Source organism: Schistocerca cancellata, unplaced genomic scaffold (genome assembly GCF_023864275.1).
Source record: "Schistocerca cancellata isolate TAMUIC-IGC-003103 unplaced genomic scaffold, iqSchCanc2.1 HiC_scaffold_684, whole genome shotgun sequence".
NCBI lineage: Eukaryota > Metazoa > Arthropoda > Insecta > Orthoptera > Acrididae > Schistocerca > Schistocerca cancellata.
In genome coordinates, this window is record NW_026046695.1 from 1 (window position 1) to 13,195 (window position 13,195).

The window sequence follows — 13,195 nt, forward strand, 5'->3', positions numbered from 1 at the left end:
ATACCTGGCTCTCACCCAGGAGGCCCGGGTTCGATTCCCGTACCGGAACGGAATTTTTTCGGAAAAATCACGACAAGCGAAAGGCTGTTTCACGTCCTCCTCGCATTATAGCTACTGGTTCATAAACGTCAGCTGAAACAGTCGAGAGAAACGGGCACGCAATGAAATTACTACGAGCAGCGGAATAAAGGGAGAAGAGACGCTGGTCCACTGTTGGACTGCTACCATAGAAATGTTACATGGCAATACGCAGAGCAATTCCCGCGAAGCGATGGAAGACTGTCTGCACCGAGGCCCGTTAGCTCAGCTGGTTAGAGCGTCGTGCTAATAACGCGAAGGTCGTGGGTTCGATCCCCCCACGCGCCACTACGATTTCACTCTTTCAAAAAGGCAACGCCGATTTCGGCGGGGAAGTATGGTGACAAAGAAATCGTCACATTGTGTGGGAGCTGATAGGGGACCAGAACACGACTCGTCGGGACGCGCTAAGACACTTCACTGGTCACAGCACGGTGAACACACAGTTTCTCGTCCGATCACCGCTACTGCGCGAAGCTGGGCGTTGTCAGTGCTTGGGCGGGTGACCGCCTGCGAGCACACGGCACTGCGATAGTTTCAATTCGTATTTCTCTTTCCTCTTCGGTTTCGGAGCTGCAGCGCTATTCGGTCAAGGGCACTGGCACCACATTTTGCCTCTCGGTATGCCAAGTCGCGCCGTGCGGCCACAGTGAAGTGAAGGAGCGTGTTGAAAAATTTTCAACAAAGAAAAAAAATGAAATGTACTAGTAATAAAACTGAATTTGTCTGACAGAACATGTAAAATCAGACAATATATGATAACAGGCAGCAGGTATCTACTTGAGGCATAAGTAATGTGGTGCCCGCCCGCCTCGCCATACCTCTCTCAGTCGTTTTGCGTGCTTGTCCTTTTTATATAGGCCGATTGGAGAGCGTCAGCTCTCGCGTCAGCTGAGCAAAGTCGAGACAAGTCGAGACTCAAGGAGAATCGACGCAAACGCTATAGGGTGGCCTGCAGCGAGTAAGATGGGGAAAGAAACATTAATTGAAGGACGCGTGGCAAAAGTACTCATACGCAAAAGTAAAAGCCGGCTGCGGTGGCCGGAATCGAACCCGGATCAACTGCTTGCAAGGCAACTATGCTGACCATTACACCACCACCGCACGGTTTCCGTCCGCGCACGCCGCGCTGTGTCTGCTTCCCGCCTGTCGGCGGCGGCTCAAGGTGGTCGTAGCTGTAGGCGCATTACGGGGTAGGCGAGCGCATCCAGACAGCGTCTCTACGCACATTTCGCGTCCTTTGGCAAGAGTCGTCGCGTGCGTGCGCCGCAAGAGTACTTAGGCGATCGCGTTCGGGCGTCATTTTTAAGCAGCAGTGCAGTGCAGGATTCAGCGTCTGTAGCATTCTCTCGAGAGGATGCGACGGCGCTGGACGGCAGTCCCACTTTCCCCGCAGACGTCTGCCGCGGAAAGCACCAGGAAGCTGAGCATCGGTGGTTCAGTGGTAGAATGCTCGCCTGCCACGCGGGCGGCCCCGGGTTCGATCCCGGCCGATGCATCATTTTGTTTTTTCTCCGATAGTGGTGCTGCGTGTCTTTCGCACTCGAACTGCGTGAGCCATGAGAATGAACCGCGGTATTTCCGTGTGGAAATAACCAAACATGCAGCGCGCACGACTGCTCGTTTGGACTCTTGTGTGCTATTGTACATACTGGGCGTCGGCCTAGCATCGCAAGTTGCCTGTCGCGCCGGGAATGCACGTGTAGCAACAGAAAAAAATGAGCCAGGAAGTGCAGACTCTCTACCACTGGTATTTGGTACTTACCGAGATTCCAGAAGGCGTGGCGATCACTTGCCTCGGTAGCGCAGTAGGCAGCGCGTAAGTCTCATAATCTTAAGGTCGTGAGTTCGATCCTCACCCGGGGCATTTAATTTACACACAGCTAAATTGACGCCTCTGGGGTTTGCGAAGGAGCGAAACACTTTGTACTTTGTTATCCACAAGGCTTCACCGACTCAGCGTGATAATGTTTACTTCCCGTTATTACTACTTGCAGTTGTTATGTAAAATTTTCAAGGAAAAAAGTACTAGTAATAAAACTGAATTTCGTACGATATAACGTGTAAAGTCACACAATGTATGACCTGATGTATGATGACAGGCAGCAGGTCTTTACTTGCGAATAAGTAAATAAATATTACTACTTACAGCTTTGCTTTTCCTCCTACCCCTGTAACAAGCGCACGTCCGGTGTGGTCTAGTGGCTAGGATACCTGGCTCTCACCCAGGAGGCCCGGGTTCGATTCCCGGTACCGGAACGGAATTTTTTCGGAAAAAATCACGACAAGCGAAAGGCTGTTTCACGTCCTCCTCGCATTATAGCTACTGGTTCATAAACGTCAGCTGAAAACAGTCGAGAGAAACGGGCACGCAATGAAATTACTACGAGCAGCGGAATAAAGGGAGAAGAGACGCTGGTCCACTGTTGGACTGCTACCATAGAAATGTTACATGGCAATACGCAGAGCAATTCCCGCGAAGCGATGGAAGACTGTCTGCACCGAGGCCCGTTAGCTCAGCTGGTTAGAGCGTCGTGCTAATAACGCGAAGGTCGTGGGTTCGATCCCCCCACGCGCCACTACGATTTCACTCTTTCAAAAAGGCAACGCCGATTTCGGCGGGAAGTATGGTGACAAAGAAATCGTCACATTGTGTGGGAGCTGATAGGGGACCAGAACACGACTCGTCGGGACGCGCTAAGACACTTCACTGGTCACAGCACGGTGAACACACAGTTTCTCGTCCGATCACCGCTACTGCGCGAAGCTGGGCGTTGTCAGTGCTTGGGCGGGTGACCGCCTGCGAGCACACGGCACTGCCGATAGTTTCAATTCGTATTTCTCTTTCCTCTTCGGTTTCGGAGCTGCAGCGCTATTCGGTCAAGGGCACTGGCACCACATTTTGCCTCTCGGTATGCCAAGTCGCGCCGTGCGGCCACAGTGAAGTGAAGGAGCGTGTTGAAAAATTTTCAACAAAGAAAAAAAAATGAAATGTACTAGTAATAAAACTTAATTTGTCTGACAGAACATGTAAAATCAGACAATATATGATAACAGGCAGCAGGTATCTACTTGAGGCATAAGTAATGTGGTGCCCGCCCGCCTCGCCATACCTCTCTCAGTCGTTTTGCGTGCTTGTCCTTTTTATATAGGCCGATTGGAGAGCGTCAGCTCTCGCGTCAGCTGAGCAAAGTCGAGACAAGTCGAGACTCAAGGAGAATCGACGCAAACGCTATAGGGTGGCCTGCAGCGAGTAAGATGGGGAAAGAACATTAATTGAAGGACGCGTGGCAAAAGTACTCATACGCAAAAGTAAAAGCCGGCTGCGGTGGCCGGGAATCGAACCCGGATCAACTGCTTGCAAGGCAACTATGCTGACCATTACACCACCACCGCACGGTTTCCGTCCGCGCACGCCGCGCTGTGTCTGCTTCCCGCCTGTCGGCGGCGGCTCAAGGTGGTCGTAGCTGTAGGCGCATTACGGGGTAGGCGAGCGCATCCAGACAGCGTCTCTACGCACATTTCGCGTCCTTTGGCAAGAGTCGTCGCGTGCGTGCGCCGCAAGAGTACTTAGGCGATCGCGTTCGGGCGTCATTTTTAAGCAGCAGTGCAGTGCAGGATTCAGCGTCTGTAGCATTCTCTCGAGAGGATGCGACGGCGCTGGACGGCAGTCCCACTTTCCCCGCAGACGTCTGCCGCGGAAAGCACCAGGAAGCTGAGCATCGGTGGTTCAGTGGTAGAATGCTCGCCTGCCACGCGGGCGGCCCGGGTTCGATTCCCGGCCGATGCATCATTTTGTTTTTTCTCCGATAGTGGTGCTGCGTGTCTTTGGCACTCGAACTGCGTGAGCATGAGAATGAACCGCGGTATTTCCGTGTGGAAATAACCAAACATGCAGCGCGCACGACTGCTCGTTTGGACTCTTGTGTGCTATTGTACATACTGGCGTCGGCCTAGCATCGCAAGTTGCCTGTCGCGCCGGGAATGCACGTGTAGCAACAGAAAAAAATGAGCCAGGAAGTGCAGACTCTCTACCACTGGTATTTGGTACTTACCGAGATTCCAGAAGGCGTGGCGATCACTTGCCTCGGTAGCGCAGTAGGCAGCGCGTAAGTCTCATAATCTTAAGGTCGTGAGTTCGATCCTCACCCGGGCATTTAATTTACACACAGCTAAATTGACGCCTCTGGGGTTTGCGAAGGAGCGAAACACTTTGTACTTTGTTATCCACAAGGCTTCACCGACTCAGCGTGATAATGTTTACTTCCCCCCGTTATTACTACTTGCAGTTGTTATGTAAAATTTTCAAGGAAAAAAGTACTAGTAATAAAACTGAATTTCGTACGATATAACGTGTAAAGTCACACAATGTATGACCTGATGTATGATGACAGGCAGCAGGTCTTTACTTGCGAAATAAGTAAATAAATATTACTACTTACAGCTTTGCTTTTCCTCCTACCCCTGTAACAAGCGCACGTCCGGTGTGGTCTAGTGGCTAGGATACCTGGCTCTCACCCAGGAGGCCCGGGTTCGATTCCCGGTACCGGAACGGAATTTTTTCGGAAAAAATCACGACAAGCGAAAGGCTGTTTCACGTCCTCCTCGCATTATAGCTACTGGTTCATAAACGTCAGCTGAAAACAGTCGAGAGAAACGGGCACGCAATGAAATTACTACGAGCAGCGGAATAAAGGGAGAAGAGACGCTGGTCCACTGTTGGACTGCTACCATAGAAATGTTACATGGCAATACGCAGAGCAATTCCCGCGAAGCGATGGAAGACTGTCTGCACCGAGGCCCGTTAGCTCAGCTGGTTAGAGCGTCGTGCTAATAACGCGAAGGTCGTGGGTTCGATCCCCCCACGCGCCACTACGATTTCACTCTTTCAAAAAGGCAACGCCGATTTCGGCGGGGAAGTATGGTGACAAAGAAATCGTCACATTGTGTGGGAGCTGATAGGGGACCAGAACACGACTCGTCGGGACGCGCTAAGACACTTCACTGGTCACAGCACGGTGAACACACAGTTTCTCGTCCGATCACCGCTACTGCGCGAAGCTGGGCGTTGTCAGTGCTTGGGCGGGTGACCGCCTGCGAGCACACGGCACTGCCGATAGTTTCAATTCGTATTTCTCTTTCCTCTTCGGTTTCGGAGCTGCAGCGCTATTCGGTCAAGGGCACTGGCACCACATTTTGCCTCTCGGTATGCCAAGTCGCGCCGTGCGGCCACAGTGAAGTGAAGGAGCGTGTTGAAAAATTTTCAACAAAGAAAAAAAAATGAAATGTACTAGTAATAAAACTTAATTTGTCTGACAGAACATGTAAAATCAGACAATATATGATAACAGGCAGCAGGTATCTACTTGAGGCATAAGTAATGTGGTGCCCGCCCGCCTCGCCATACCTCTCTCAGTCGTTTTGCGTGCTTGTCCTTTTTATATAGGCCGATTGGAGAGCGTCAGCTCTCGCGTCAGCTGAGCAAAGTCGAGACAAGTCGAGACTCAAGGAGAATCGACGCAAACGCTATAGGGTGGCCTGCAGCGAGTAAGATGGGGAAAGAAACATTAATTGAAGGACGCGTGGCAAAAGTACTCATACGCAAAAGTAAAAGCCGGCTGCGGTGGCCGGGAATCGAACCCGGATCAACTGCTTGCAAGGCAACTATGCTGACCATTACACCACCACCGCACGGTTTCCGTCCGCGCACGCCGCGCTGTGTCTGCTTCCCGCCTGTCGGCGGCGGCTCAAGGTGGTCGTAGCTGTAGGCGCATTACGGGGTAGGCGAGCGCATCCAGACAGCGTCTCTACGCACATTTCGCGTCCTTTGGCAAGAGTCGTCGCGTGCGTGCGCCGCAAGAGTACTTAGGCGATCGCGTTCGGGCGTCATTTTTAAGCAGCAGTGCAGTGCAGGATTCAGCGTCTGTAGCATTCTCTCGAGAGGATGCGACGGCGCTGGACGGCAGTCCCACTTTCCCCGCAGACGTCTGCCGCGGAAAGCACCAGGAAGCTGAGCATCGGTGGTTCAGTGGTAGAATGCTCGCCTGCCACGCGGGCGGCCCGGGTTCGATTCCCGGCCGATGCATCATTTTGTTTTTTCTCCGATAGTGGTGCTGCGTGTCTTTGGCACTCGAACTGCGTGAGCCATGAGAATGAACCGCGGTATTTCCGTGTGGAAATAACCAAACATGCAGCGCGCACGACTGCTCGTTTGGACTCTTGTGTGCTATTGTACATACTGGCGTCGGCCTAGCATCGCAAGTTGCCTGTCGCGCCGGGAATGCACGTGTAGCAACAGAAAAAAATGAGCCAGGAAGTGCAGACTCTCTACCACTGGTATTTGGTACTTACCGAGATTCCAGAAGGCGTGGCGATCACTTGCCTCGGTAGCGCAGTAGGCAGCGCGTAAGTCTCATAATCTTAAGGTCGTGAGTTCGATCCTCACCCGGGGCATTTAATTTACACACAGCTAAATTGACGCCTCTGGGGTTTGCGAAGGAGCGAAACACTTTGTACTTTGTTATCCACAAGGCTTCACCGACTCAGCGTGATAATGTTTACTTCCGTTATTACTACTTGCAGTTGTTATGTAAAATTTTCAAGGAAAAAAGTACTAGTAATAAAACTGAATTTCGTACGATATAACGTGTAAAGTCACACAATGTATGACCTGATGTATGATGACAGGCAGCAGGTCTTTACTTGCGAAATAAGTAAATAAATATTACTACTTACAGCTTTGCTTTTCCTCCTACCCCTGTAACAAGCGCACGTCCGGTGTGGTCTAGTGGCTAGGATACCTGGCTCTCACCCAGGAGGCCCGGGTTCGATTCCCGGTACCGGAACGGAATTTTTTCGGAAAAAATCACGACAAGCGAAAGGCTGTTTCACGTCCTCCTCGCATTATAGCTACTGGTTCATAAACGTCAGCTGAAAACAGTCGAGAGAAACGGGCACGCAATGAAATTACTACGAGCAGCGGAATAAAGGGAGAAGAGACGCTGGTCCACTGTTGGACTGCTACCATAGAAATGTTACATGGCAATACGCAGAGCAATTCCCGCGAAGCGATGGAAGACTGTCTGCACCGAGGCCCGTTAGCTCAGCTGGTTAGAGCGTCGTGCTAATAACGCGAAGGTCGTGGGTTCGATCCCCCCACGCGCCACTACGATTTCACTCTTTCAAAAAGGCAACGCCGATTTCGGCGGGGAAGTATGGTGACAAAGAAATCGTCACATTGTGTGGGAGCTGATAGGGGACCAGAACACGACTCGTCGGGACGCGCTAAGACACTTCACTGGTCACAGCACGGTGAACACACAGTTTCTCGTCCGATCACCGCTACTGCGCGAAGCTGGGCGTTGTCAGTGCTTGGGCGGGTGACCGCCTGCGAGCACACGGCACTGCCGATAGTTTCAATTCGTATTTCTCTTTCCTCTTCGGTTTCGGAGCTGCAGCGCTATTCGGTCAAGGGCACTGGCACCACATTTTGCCTCTCGGTATGCCAAGTCGCGCCGTGCGGCCACAGTGAAGTGAAGGAGCGTGTTGAAAAATTTTCAACAAAGAAAAAAAAATGAAATGTACTAGTAATAAAACTTAATTTGTCTGACAGAACATGTAAAATCAGACAATATATGATAACAGGCAGCAGGTATCTACTTGAGGCATAAGTAATGTGGTGCCCGCCCGCCTCGCCATACCTCTCTCAGTCGTTTTGCGTGCTTGTCCTTTTTATATAGGCCGATTGGAGAGCGTCAGCTCTCGCGTCAGCTGAGCAAAGTCGAGACAAGTCGAGACTCAAGGAGAATCGACGCAAACGCTATAGGGTGGCCTGCAGCGAGTAAGATGGGGAAAGAAACATTAATTGAAGGACGCGTGGCAAAAGTACTCATACGCAAAAGTAAAAGCCGGCTGCGGTGGCCGGGAATCGAACCCGGATCAACTGCTTGCAAGGCAACTATGCTGACCATTACACCACCACCGCACGGTTTCCGTCCGCGCACGCCGCGCTGTGTCTGCTTCCCGCCTGTCGGCGGCGGCTCAAGGTGGTCGTAGCTGTAGGCGCATTACGGGGTAGGCGAGCGCATCCAGACAGCGTCTCTACGCACATTTCGCGTCCTTTGGCAAGAGTCGTCGCGTGCGTGCGCCGCAAGAGTACTTAGGCGATCGCGTTCGGGCGTCATTTTTAAGCAGCAGTGCAGTGCAGGATTCAGCGTCTGTAGCATTCTCTCGAGAGGATGCGACGGCGCTGGACGGCAGTCCCACTTTCCCCGCAGACGTCTGCCGCGGAAAGCACCAGGAAGCTGAGCATCGGTGGTTCAGTGGTAGAATGCTCGCCTGCCACGCGGGCGGCCCGGGTTCGATTCCCGGCCGATGCATCATTTTGTTTTTTCTCCGATAGTGGTGCTGCGTGTCTTTGGCACTCGAACTGCGTGAGCCATGAGAATGAACCGCGGTATTTCCGTGTGGAAATAACCAAACATGCAGCGCGCACGACTGCTCGTTTGGACTCTTGTGTGCTATTGTACATACTGGCGTCGGCCTAGCATCGCAAGTTGCCTGTCGCGCCGGGAATGCACGTGTAGCAACAGAAAAAAATGAGCCAGGAAGTGCAGACTCTCTACCACTGGTATTTGGTACTTACCGAGATTCCAGAAGGCGTGGCGATCACTTGCCTCGGTAGCGCAGTAGGCAGCGCGTAAGTCTCATAATCTTAAGGTCGTGAGTTCGATCCTCACCCGGGGCATTTAATTTACACACAGCTAAATTGACGCCTCTGGGGTTTGCGAAGGAGCGAAACACTTTGTACTTTGTTATCCACAAGGCTTCACCGACTCAGCGTGATAATGTTTACTTCCCGTTATTACTACTTGCAGTTGTTATGTAAAATTTTCAAGGAAAAAAGTACTAGTAATAAAACTGAATTTCGTACGATATAACGTGTAAAGTCACACAATGTATGACCTGATGTATGATGACAGGCAGCAGGTCTTTACTTGCGAAATAAGTAAATAAATATTACTACTTACAGCTTTGCTTTTCCTCCTACCCCTGTAACAAGCGCACGTCCGGTGTGGTCTAGTGGCTAGGATACCTGGCTCTCACCCAGGAGGCCCGGGTTCGATTCCCGGTACCGGAACGGAATTTTTTCGGAAAAAATCACGACAAGCGAAAGGCTGTTTCACGTCCTCCTCGCATTATAGCTACTGGTTCATAAACGTCAGCTGAAAACAGTCGAGAGAAACGGGCACGCAATGAAATTACTACGAGCAGCGGAATAAAGGGAGAAGAGACGCTGGTCCACTGTTGGACTGCTACCATAGAAATGTTACATGGCAATACGCAGAGCAATTCCCGCGAAGCGATGGAAGACTGTCTGCACCGAGGCCCGTTAGCTCAGCTGGTTAGAGCGTCGTGCTAATAACGCGAAGGTCGTGGGTTCGATCCCCCCACGCGCCACTACGATTTCACTCTTTCAAAAAGGCAACGCCGATTTCGGCGGGGAAGTATGGTGACAAAGAAATCGTCACATTGTGTGGGAGCTGATAGGGGACCAGAACACGACTCGTCGGGACGCGCTAAGACACTTCACTGGTCACAGCACGGTGAACACACAGTTTCTCGTCCGATCACCGCTACTGCGCGAAGCTGGGCGTTGTCAGTGCTTGGGCGGGTGACCGCCTGCGAGCACACGGCACTGCCGATAGTTTCAATTCGTATTTCTCTTTCCTCTTCGGTTTCGGAGCTGCAGCGCTATTCGGTCAAGGGCACTGGCACCACATTTTGCCTCTCGGTATGCCAAGTCGCGCCGTGCGGCCACAGTGAAGTGAAGGAGCGTGTTGAAAAATTTTCAACAAAGAAAAAAAATGAAATGTACTAGTAATAAAACTTAATTTGTCTGACAGAACATGTAAAATCAGACAATATATGATAACAGGCAGCAGGTATCTACTTGAGGCATAAGTAATGTGGTGCCCGCCCGCCTCGCCATACCTCTCTCAGTCGTTTTGCGTGCTTGTCCTTTTTATATAGGCCGATTGGAGAGCGTCAGCTCTCGCGTCAGCTGAGCAAAGTCGAGACAAGTCGAGACTCAAGGAGAATCGACGCAAACGCTATAGGGTGGCCTGCAGCGAGTAAGATGGGGAAAGAAACATTAATTGAAGGACGCGTGGCAAAAGTACTCATACGCAAAAGTAAAAGCCGGCTGCGGTGGCCGGGAATCGAACCCGGATCAACTGCTTGCAAGGCAACTATGCTGACCATTACACCACCACCGCACGGTTTCCGTCCGCGCACGCCGCGCTGTGTCTGCTTCCCGCCTGTCGGCGGCGGCTCAAGGTGGTCGTAGCTGTAGGCGCATTACGGGGTAGGCGAGCGCATCCAGACAGCGTCTCTACGCACATTTCGCGTCCTTTGGCAAGAGTCGTCGCGTGCGTGCGCCGCAAGAGTACTTAGGCGATCGCGTTCGGGCGTCATTTTTAAGCAGCAGTGCAGTGCAGGATTCAGCGTCTGTAGCATTCTCTCGAGAGGATGCGACGGCGCTGGACGGCAGTCCCACTTTCCCCGCAGACGTCTGCCGCGGAAAGCACCAGGAAGCTGAGCATCGGTGGTTCAGTGGTAGAATGCTCGCCTGCCACGCGGGCGGCCCGGGTTCGATTCCCGGCCGATGCATCATTTTGTTTTTTCTCCGATAGTGGTGCTGCGTGTCTTTGGCACTCGAACTGCGTGAGCCATGAGAATGAACCGTGGTATTTCCGTGTGGAAATAACCAAACATGCAGCGCGCACGACTGCTCGTTTGGACTCTTGTGTGCTATTGTACATACTGGCGTCGGCCTAGCATCGCAAGTTGCCTGTCGCGCCGGGAATGCACGTGTAGCAACAGAAAAAAATGAGCCAGGAAGTGCAGACTCTCTACCACTGGTATTTGGTACTTACCGAGATTCCAGAAGGCGTGGCGATCACTTGCCTCGGTAGCGCAGTAGGCAGCGCGTAAGTCTCATAATCTTAAGGTCGTGAGTTCGATCCTCACCCGGGGCATTTAATTTACACACAGCTAAATTGACGCCTCTGGGGTTTGCGAAGGAGCGAAACACTTTGTACTTTGTTATCCACAAGGCTTCACCGACTCAGCGTGATAATGTTTACTTCCCGTTATTACTACTTGCAGTTGTTATGTAAAATTTTCAAGGAAAAAAGTACTAGTAATAAAACTGAATTTCGTACGATATAACGTGTAAAGTCACACAATGTATGACCTGATGTATGATGACAGGCAGCAGGTCTTTACTTGCGAAATAAGTAAATAAATATTACTACTTACAGCTTTGCTTTTCCTCCTACCCCTGTAACAAGCGCACGTCCGGTGTGGTCTAGTGGCTAGGATACCTGGCTCTCACCCAGGAGGCCCGGGTTCGATTCCCGGTACCGGAACGGAATTTTTTCGGAAAAAATCACGACAAGCGAAAGGCTGTTTCACGTCCTCCTCGCATTATAGCTACTGGTTCATAAACGTCAGCTGAAAACAGTCGAGAGAAACGGGCACGCAATGAAATTACTACGAGCAGCGGAATAAAGGGAGAAGAGACGCTGGTCCACTGTTGGACTGCTACCATAGAAATGTTACATGGCAATACGCAGAGCAATTCCCGCGAAGCGATGGAAGACTGTCTGCACCGAGGCCCGTTAGCTCAGCTGGTTAGAGCGTCGTGCTAATAACGCGAAGGTCGTGGGTTCGATCCCCCCACGCGCCACTACGATTTCACTCTTTCAAAAAGGCAACGCCGATTTCGGCGGGGAAGTATGGTGACAAAGAAATCGTCACATTGTGTGGGAGCTGATAGGGGACCAGAACACGACTCGTCGGGACGCGCTAAGACACTTCACTGGTCACAGCACGGTGAACACACAGTTTCTCGTCCGATCACCGCTACTGCGCGAAGCTGGGCGTTGTCAGTGCTTGGGCGGGTGACCGCCTGCGAGCACACGGCACTGCCGATAGTTTCAATTCGTATTTCTCTTTCCTCTTCGGTTTCGGAGCTGCAGCGCTATTCGGTCAAGGGCACTGGCACCACATTTTGCCTCTCGGTATGCCAAGTCGCGCCGTGCGGCCACAGTGAAGTGAAGGAGCGTGTTGAAAAATTTTCAACAAAGAAAAAAAAATGAAATGTACTAGTAATAAAACTTAATTTGTCTGACAGAACATGTAAAATCAGACAATATATGATAACAGGCAGCAGGTATCTACTTGAGGCATAAGTAATGTGGTGCCCGCCCGCCTCGCCATACCTCTCTCAGTCGTTTTGCGTGCTTGTCCTTTTTATATAGGCCGATTGGAGAGCGTCAGCTCTCGCGTCAGCTGAGCAAAGTCGAGACAAGTCGAGACTCAAGGAGAATCGACGCAAACGCTATAGGGTGGCCTGCAGCGAGTAAGATGGGGAAAGAAACATTAATTGAAGGACGCGTGGCAAAAGTACTCATACGCAAAAGTAAAAGCCGGCTGCGGTGGCCGGGAATCGAACCCGGATCAACTGCTTGCAAGGCAACTATGCTGACCATTACACCACCACCGCACGGTTTCCGTCCGCGCACGCCGCGCTGTGTCTGCTTCCCGCCTGTCGGCGGCGGCTCAAGGTGGTCGTAGCTGTAGGCGCATTACGGGGTAGGCGAGCGCATCCAGACAGCGTCTCTACGCACATTTCGCGTCCTTTGGCAAGAGTCGTCGCGTGCGTGCGCCGCAAGAGTACTTAGGCGATCGCGTTCGGGCGTCATTTTTAAGCAGCAGTGCAGTGCAGGATTCAGCGTCTGTAGCATTCTCTCGAGAGGATGCGACGGCGCTGGACGGCAGTCCCACTTTCCCCGCAGACGTCTGCCGCGGAAAGCACCAGGAAGCTGAGCATCGGTGGTTCAGTGGTAGAATGCTCGCCTGCCACGCGGGCGGCCCGGGTTCGATTCCCGGCCGATGCATCATTTTGTTTTTTCTCCGATAGTGGTGCTGCGTGTCTTTGGCACTCGAACTGCGTGAGCCATGAGAATGAACCGTGGTATTTCCGTGTGGAAATAACCAAACATGCAGCGCGCACGACTGCTCGTTTGGACTCTTGTGTGCTATTGTACAT

General features: G+C 51.8%; 28 non-coding genes across 28 annotated transcripts; 22 read left to right on the top strand and 6 right to left on the bottom strand.

Moving 5' to 3' along the window:
• Positions 1 to 292: 292 nt before the first annotated feature.
• On the top strand, positions 293 to 366 carry Trnai-aau (transfer RNA isoleucine (anticodon AAU)). The gene has a single exon. It is a non-coding gene; the product is annotated as a tRNA-Ile (tRNA).
• Positions 367 to 1,111: 745 nt separating this feature from the next.
• Trnaa-ugc (transfer RNA alanine (anticodon UGC)) lies at positions 1,112 to 1,182 on the bottom strand. The gene has a single exon. It is a non-coding gene; the product is annotated as a tRNA-Ala (tRNA).
• A 323-nt stretch (positions 1,183 to 1,505) lies between these two features.
• On the top strand, positions 1,506 to 1,576 carry Trnag-gcc (transfer RNA glycine (anticodon GCC)). Its single transcript has one exon. It is a non-coding gene; the product is annotated as a tRNA-Gly (tRNA).
• Positions 1,577 to 1,872: 296 nt separating this feature from the next.
• On the top strand, positions 1,873 to 1,945 carry Trnam-cau (transfer RNA methionine (anticodon CAU)). Its single transcript has one exon. It is a non-coding gene; the product is annotated as a tRNA-Met (tRNA).
• A 320-nt stretch (positions 1,946 to 2,265) lies between these two features.
• Positions 2,266 to 2,337, top strand: Trnae-cuc (transfer RNA glutamic acid (anticodon CUC)). Its single transcript has one exon. It is a non-coding gene; the product is annotated as a tRNA-Glu (tRNA).
• Positions 2,338 to 2,583: 246 nt separating this feature from the next.
• Positions 2,584 to 2,657, top strand: Trnai-aau (transfer RNA isoleucine (anticodon AAU)). The gene has a single exon. It is a non-coding gene; the product is annotated as a tRNA-Ile (tRNA).
• Positions 2,658 to 3,402: 745 nt separating this feature from the next.
• Trnaa-ugc (transfer RNA alanine (anticodon UGC)) lies at positions 3,403 to 3,474 on the bottom strand. Its single transcript has one exon. It is a non-coding gene; the product is annotated as a tRNA-Ala (tRNA).
• Positions 3,475 to 3,797: 323 nt separating this feature from the next.
• Trnag-gcc (transfer RNA glycine (anticodon GCC)) lies at positions 3,798 to 3,868 on the top strand. The gene has a single exon. It is a non-coding gene; the product is annotated as a tRNA-Gly (tRNA).
• A 293-nt stretch (positions 3,869 to 4,161) lies between these two features.
• Positions 4,162 to 4,235, top strand: Trnam-cau (transfer RNA methionine (anticodon CAU)). Its single transcript has one exon. It is a non-coding gene; the product is annotated as a tRNA-Met (tRNA).
• A 323-nt stretch (positions 4,236 to 4,558) lies between these two features.
• On the top strand, positions 4,559 to 4,630 carry Trnae-cuc (transfer RNA glutamic acid (anticodon CUC)). The gene has a single exon. It is a non-coding gene; the product is annotated as a tRNA-Glu (tRNA).
• Positions 4,631 to 4,876: 246 nt separating this feature from the next.
• Positions 4,877 to 4,950, top strand: Trnai-aau (transfer RNA isoleucine (anticodon AAU)). Its single transcript has one exon. It is a non-coding gene; the product is annotated as a tRNA-Ile (tRNA).
• Positions 4,951 to 5,697: 747 nt separating this feature from the next.
• On the bottom strand, positions 5,698 to 5,769 carry Trnaa-ugc (transfer RNA alanine (anticodon UGC)). Its single transcript has one exon. It is a non-coding gene; the product is annotated as a tRNA-Ala (tRNA).
• Positions 5,770 to 6,092: 323 nt separating this feature from the next.
• Positions 6,093 to 6,163, top strand: Trnag-gcc (transfer RNA glycine (anticodon GCC)). Its single transcript has one exon. It is a non-coding gene; the product is annotated as a tRNA-Gly (tRNA).
• A 295-nt stretch (positions 6,164 to 6,458) lies between these two features.
• Trnam-cau (transfer RNA methionine (anticodon CAU)) lies at positions 6,459 to 6,531 on the top strand. Its single transcript has one exon. It is a non-coding gene; the product is annotated as a tRNA-Met (tRNA).
• Positions 6,532 to 6,851: 320 nt separating this feature from the next.
• Positions 6,852 to 6,923, top strand: Trnae-cuc (transfer RNA glutamic acid (anticodon CUC)). Its single transcript has one exon. It is a non-coding gene; the product is annotated as a tRNA-Glu (tRNA).
• Positions 6,924 to 7,169: 246 nt separating this feature from the next.
• Trnai-aau (transfer RNA isoleucine (anticodon AAU)) lies at positions 7,170 to 7,243 on the top strand. The gene has a single exon. It is a non-coding gene; the product is annotated as a tRNA-Ile (tRNA).
• Positions 7,244 to 7,990: 747 nt separating this feature from the next.
• On the bottom strand, positions 7,991 to 8,062 carry Trnaa-ugc (transfer RNA alanine (anticodon UGC)). Its single transcript has one exon. It is a non-coding gene; the product is annotated as a tRNA-Ala (tRNA).
• Positions 8,063 to 8,385: 323 nt separating this feature from the next.
• Positions 8,386 to 8,456, top strand: Trnag-gcc (transfer RNA glycine (anticodon GCC)). Its single transcript has one exon. It is a non-coding gene; the product is annotated as a tRNA-Gly (tRNA).
• Positions 8,457 to 8,751: 295 nt separating this feature from the next.
• Trnam-cau (transfer RNA methionine (anticodon CAU)) lies at positions 8,752 to 8,824 on the top strand. The gene has a single exon. It is a non-coding gene; the product is annotated as a tRNA-Met (tRNA).
• Positions 8,825 to 9,145: 321 nt separating this feature from the next.
• On the top strand, positions 9,146 to 9,217 carry Trnae-cuc (transfer RNA glutamic acid (anticodon CUC)). The gene has a single exon. It is a non-coding gene; the product is annotated as a tRNA-Glu (tRNA).
• Positions 9,218 to 9,463: 246 nt separating this feature from the next.
• Trnai-aau (transfer RNA isoleucine (anticodon AAU)) lies at positions 9,464 to 9,537 on the top strand. Its single transcript has one exon. It is a non-coding gene; the product is annotated as a tRNA-Ile (tRNA).
• A 746-nt stretch (positions 9,538 to 10,283) lies between these two features.
• Positions 10,284 to 10,355, bottom strand: Trnaa-ugc (transfer RNA alanine (anticodon UGC)). Its single transcript has one exon. It is a non-coding gene; the product is annotated as a tRNA-Ala (tRNA).
• Positions 10,356 to 10,678: 323 nt separating this feature from the next.
• On the top strand, positions 10,679 to 10,749 carry Trnag-gcc (transfer RNA glycine (anticodon GCC)). The gene has a single exon. It is a non-coding gene; the product is annotated as a tRNA-Gly (tRNA).
• A 295-nt stretch (positions 10,750 to 11,044) lies between these two features.
• Trnam-cau (transfer RNA methionine (anticodon CAU)) lies at positions 11,045 to 11,117 on the top strand. The gene has a single exon. It is a non-coding gene; the product is annotated as a tRNA-Met (tRNA).
• Positions 11,118 to 11,438: 321 nt separating this feature from the next.
• Trnae-cuc (transfer RNA glutamic acid (anticodon CUC)) lies at positions 11,439 to 11,510 on the top strand. Its single transcript has one exon. It is a non-coding gene; the product is annotated as a tRNA-Glu (tRNA).
• Positions 11,511 to 11,756: 246 nt separating this feature from the next.
• On the top strand, positions 11,757 to 11,830 carry Trnai-aau (transfer RNA isoleucine (anticodon AAU)). Its single transcript has one exon. It is a non-coding gene; the product is annotated as a tRNA-Ile (tRNA).
• Positions 11,831 to 12,577: 747 nt separating this feature from the next.
• Trnaa-ugc (transfer RNA alanine (anticodon UGC)) lies at positions 12,578 to 12,649 on the bottom strand. Its single transcript has one exon. It is a non-coding gene; the product is annotated as a tRNA-Ala (tRNA).
• Positions 12,650 to 12,972: 323 nt separating this feature from the next.
• Positions 12,973 to 13,043, top strand: Trnag-gcc (transfer RNA glycine (anticodon GCC)). The gene has a single exon. It is a non-coding gene; the product is annotated as a tRNA-Gly (tRNA).
• Positions 13,044 to 13,195: the final 152 nt, after the last annotated feature.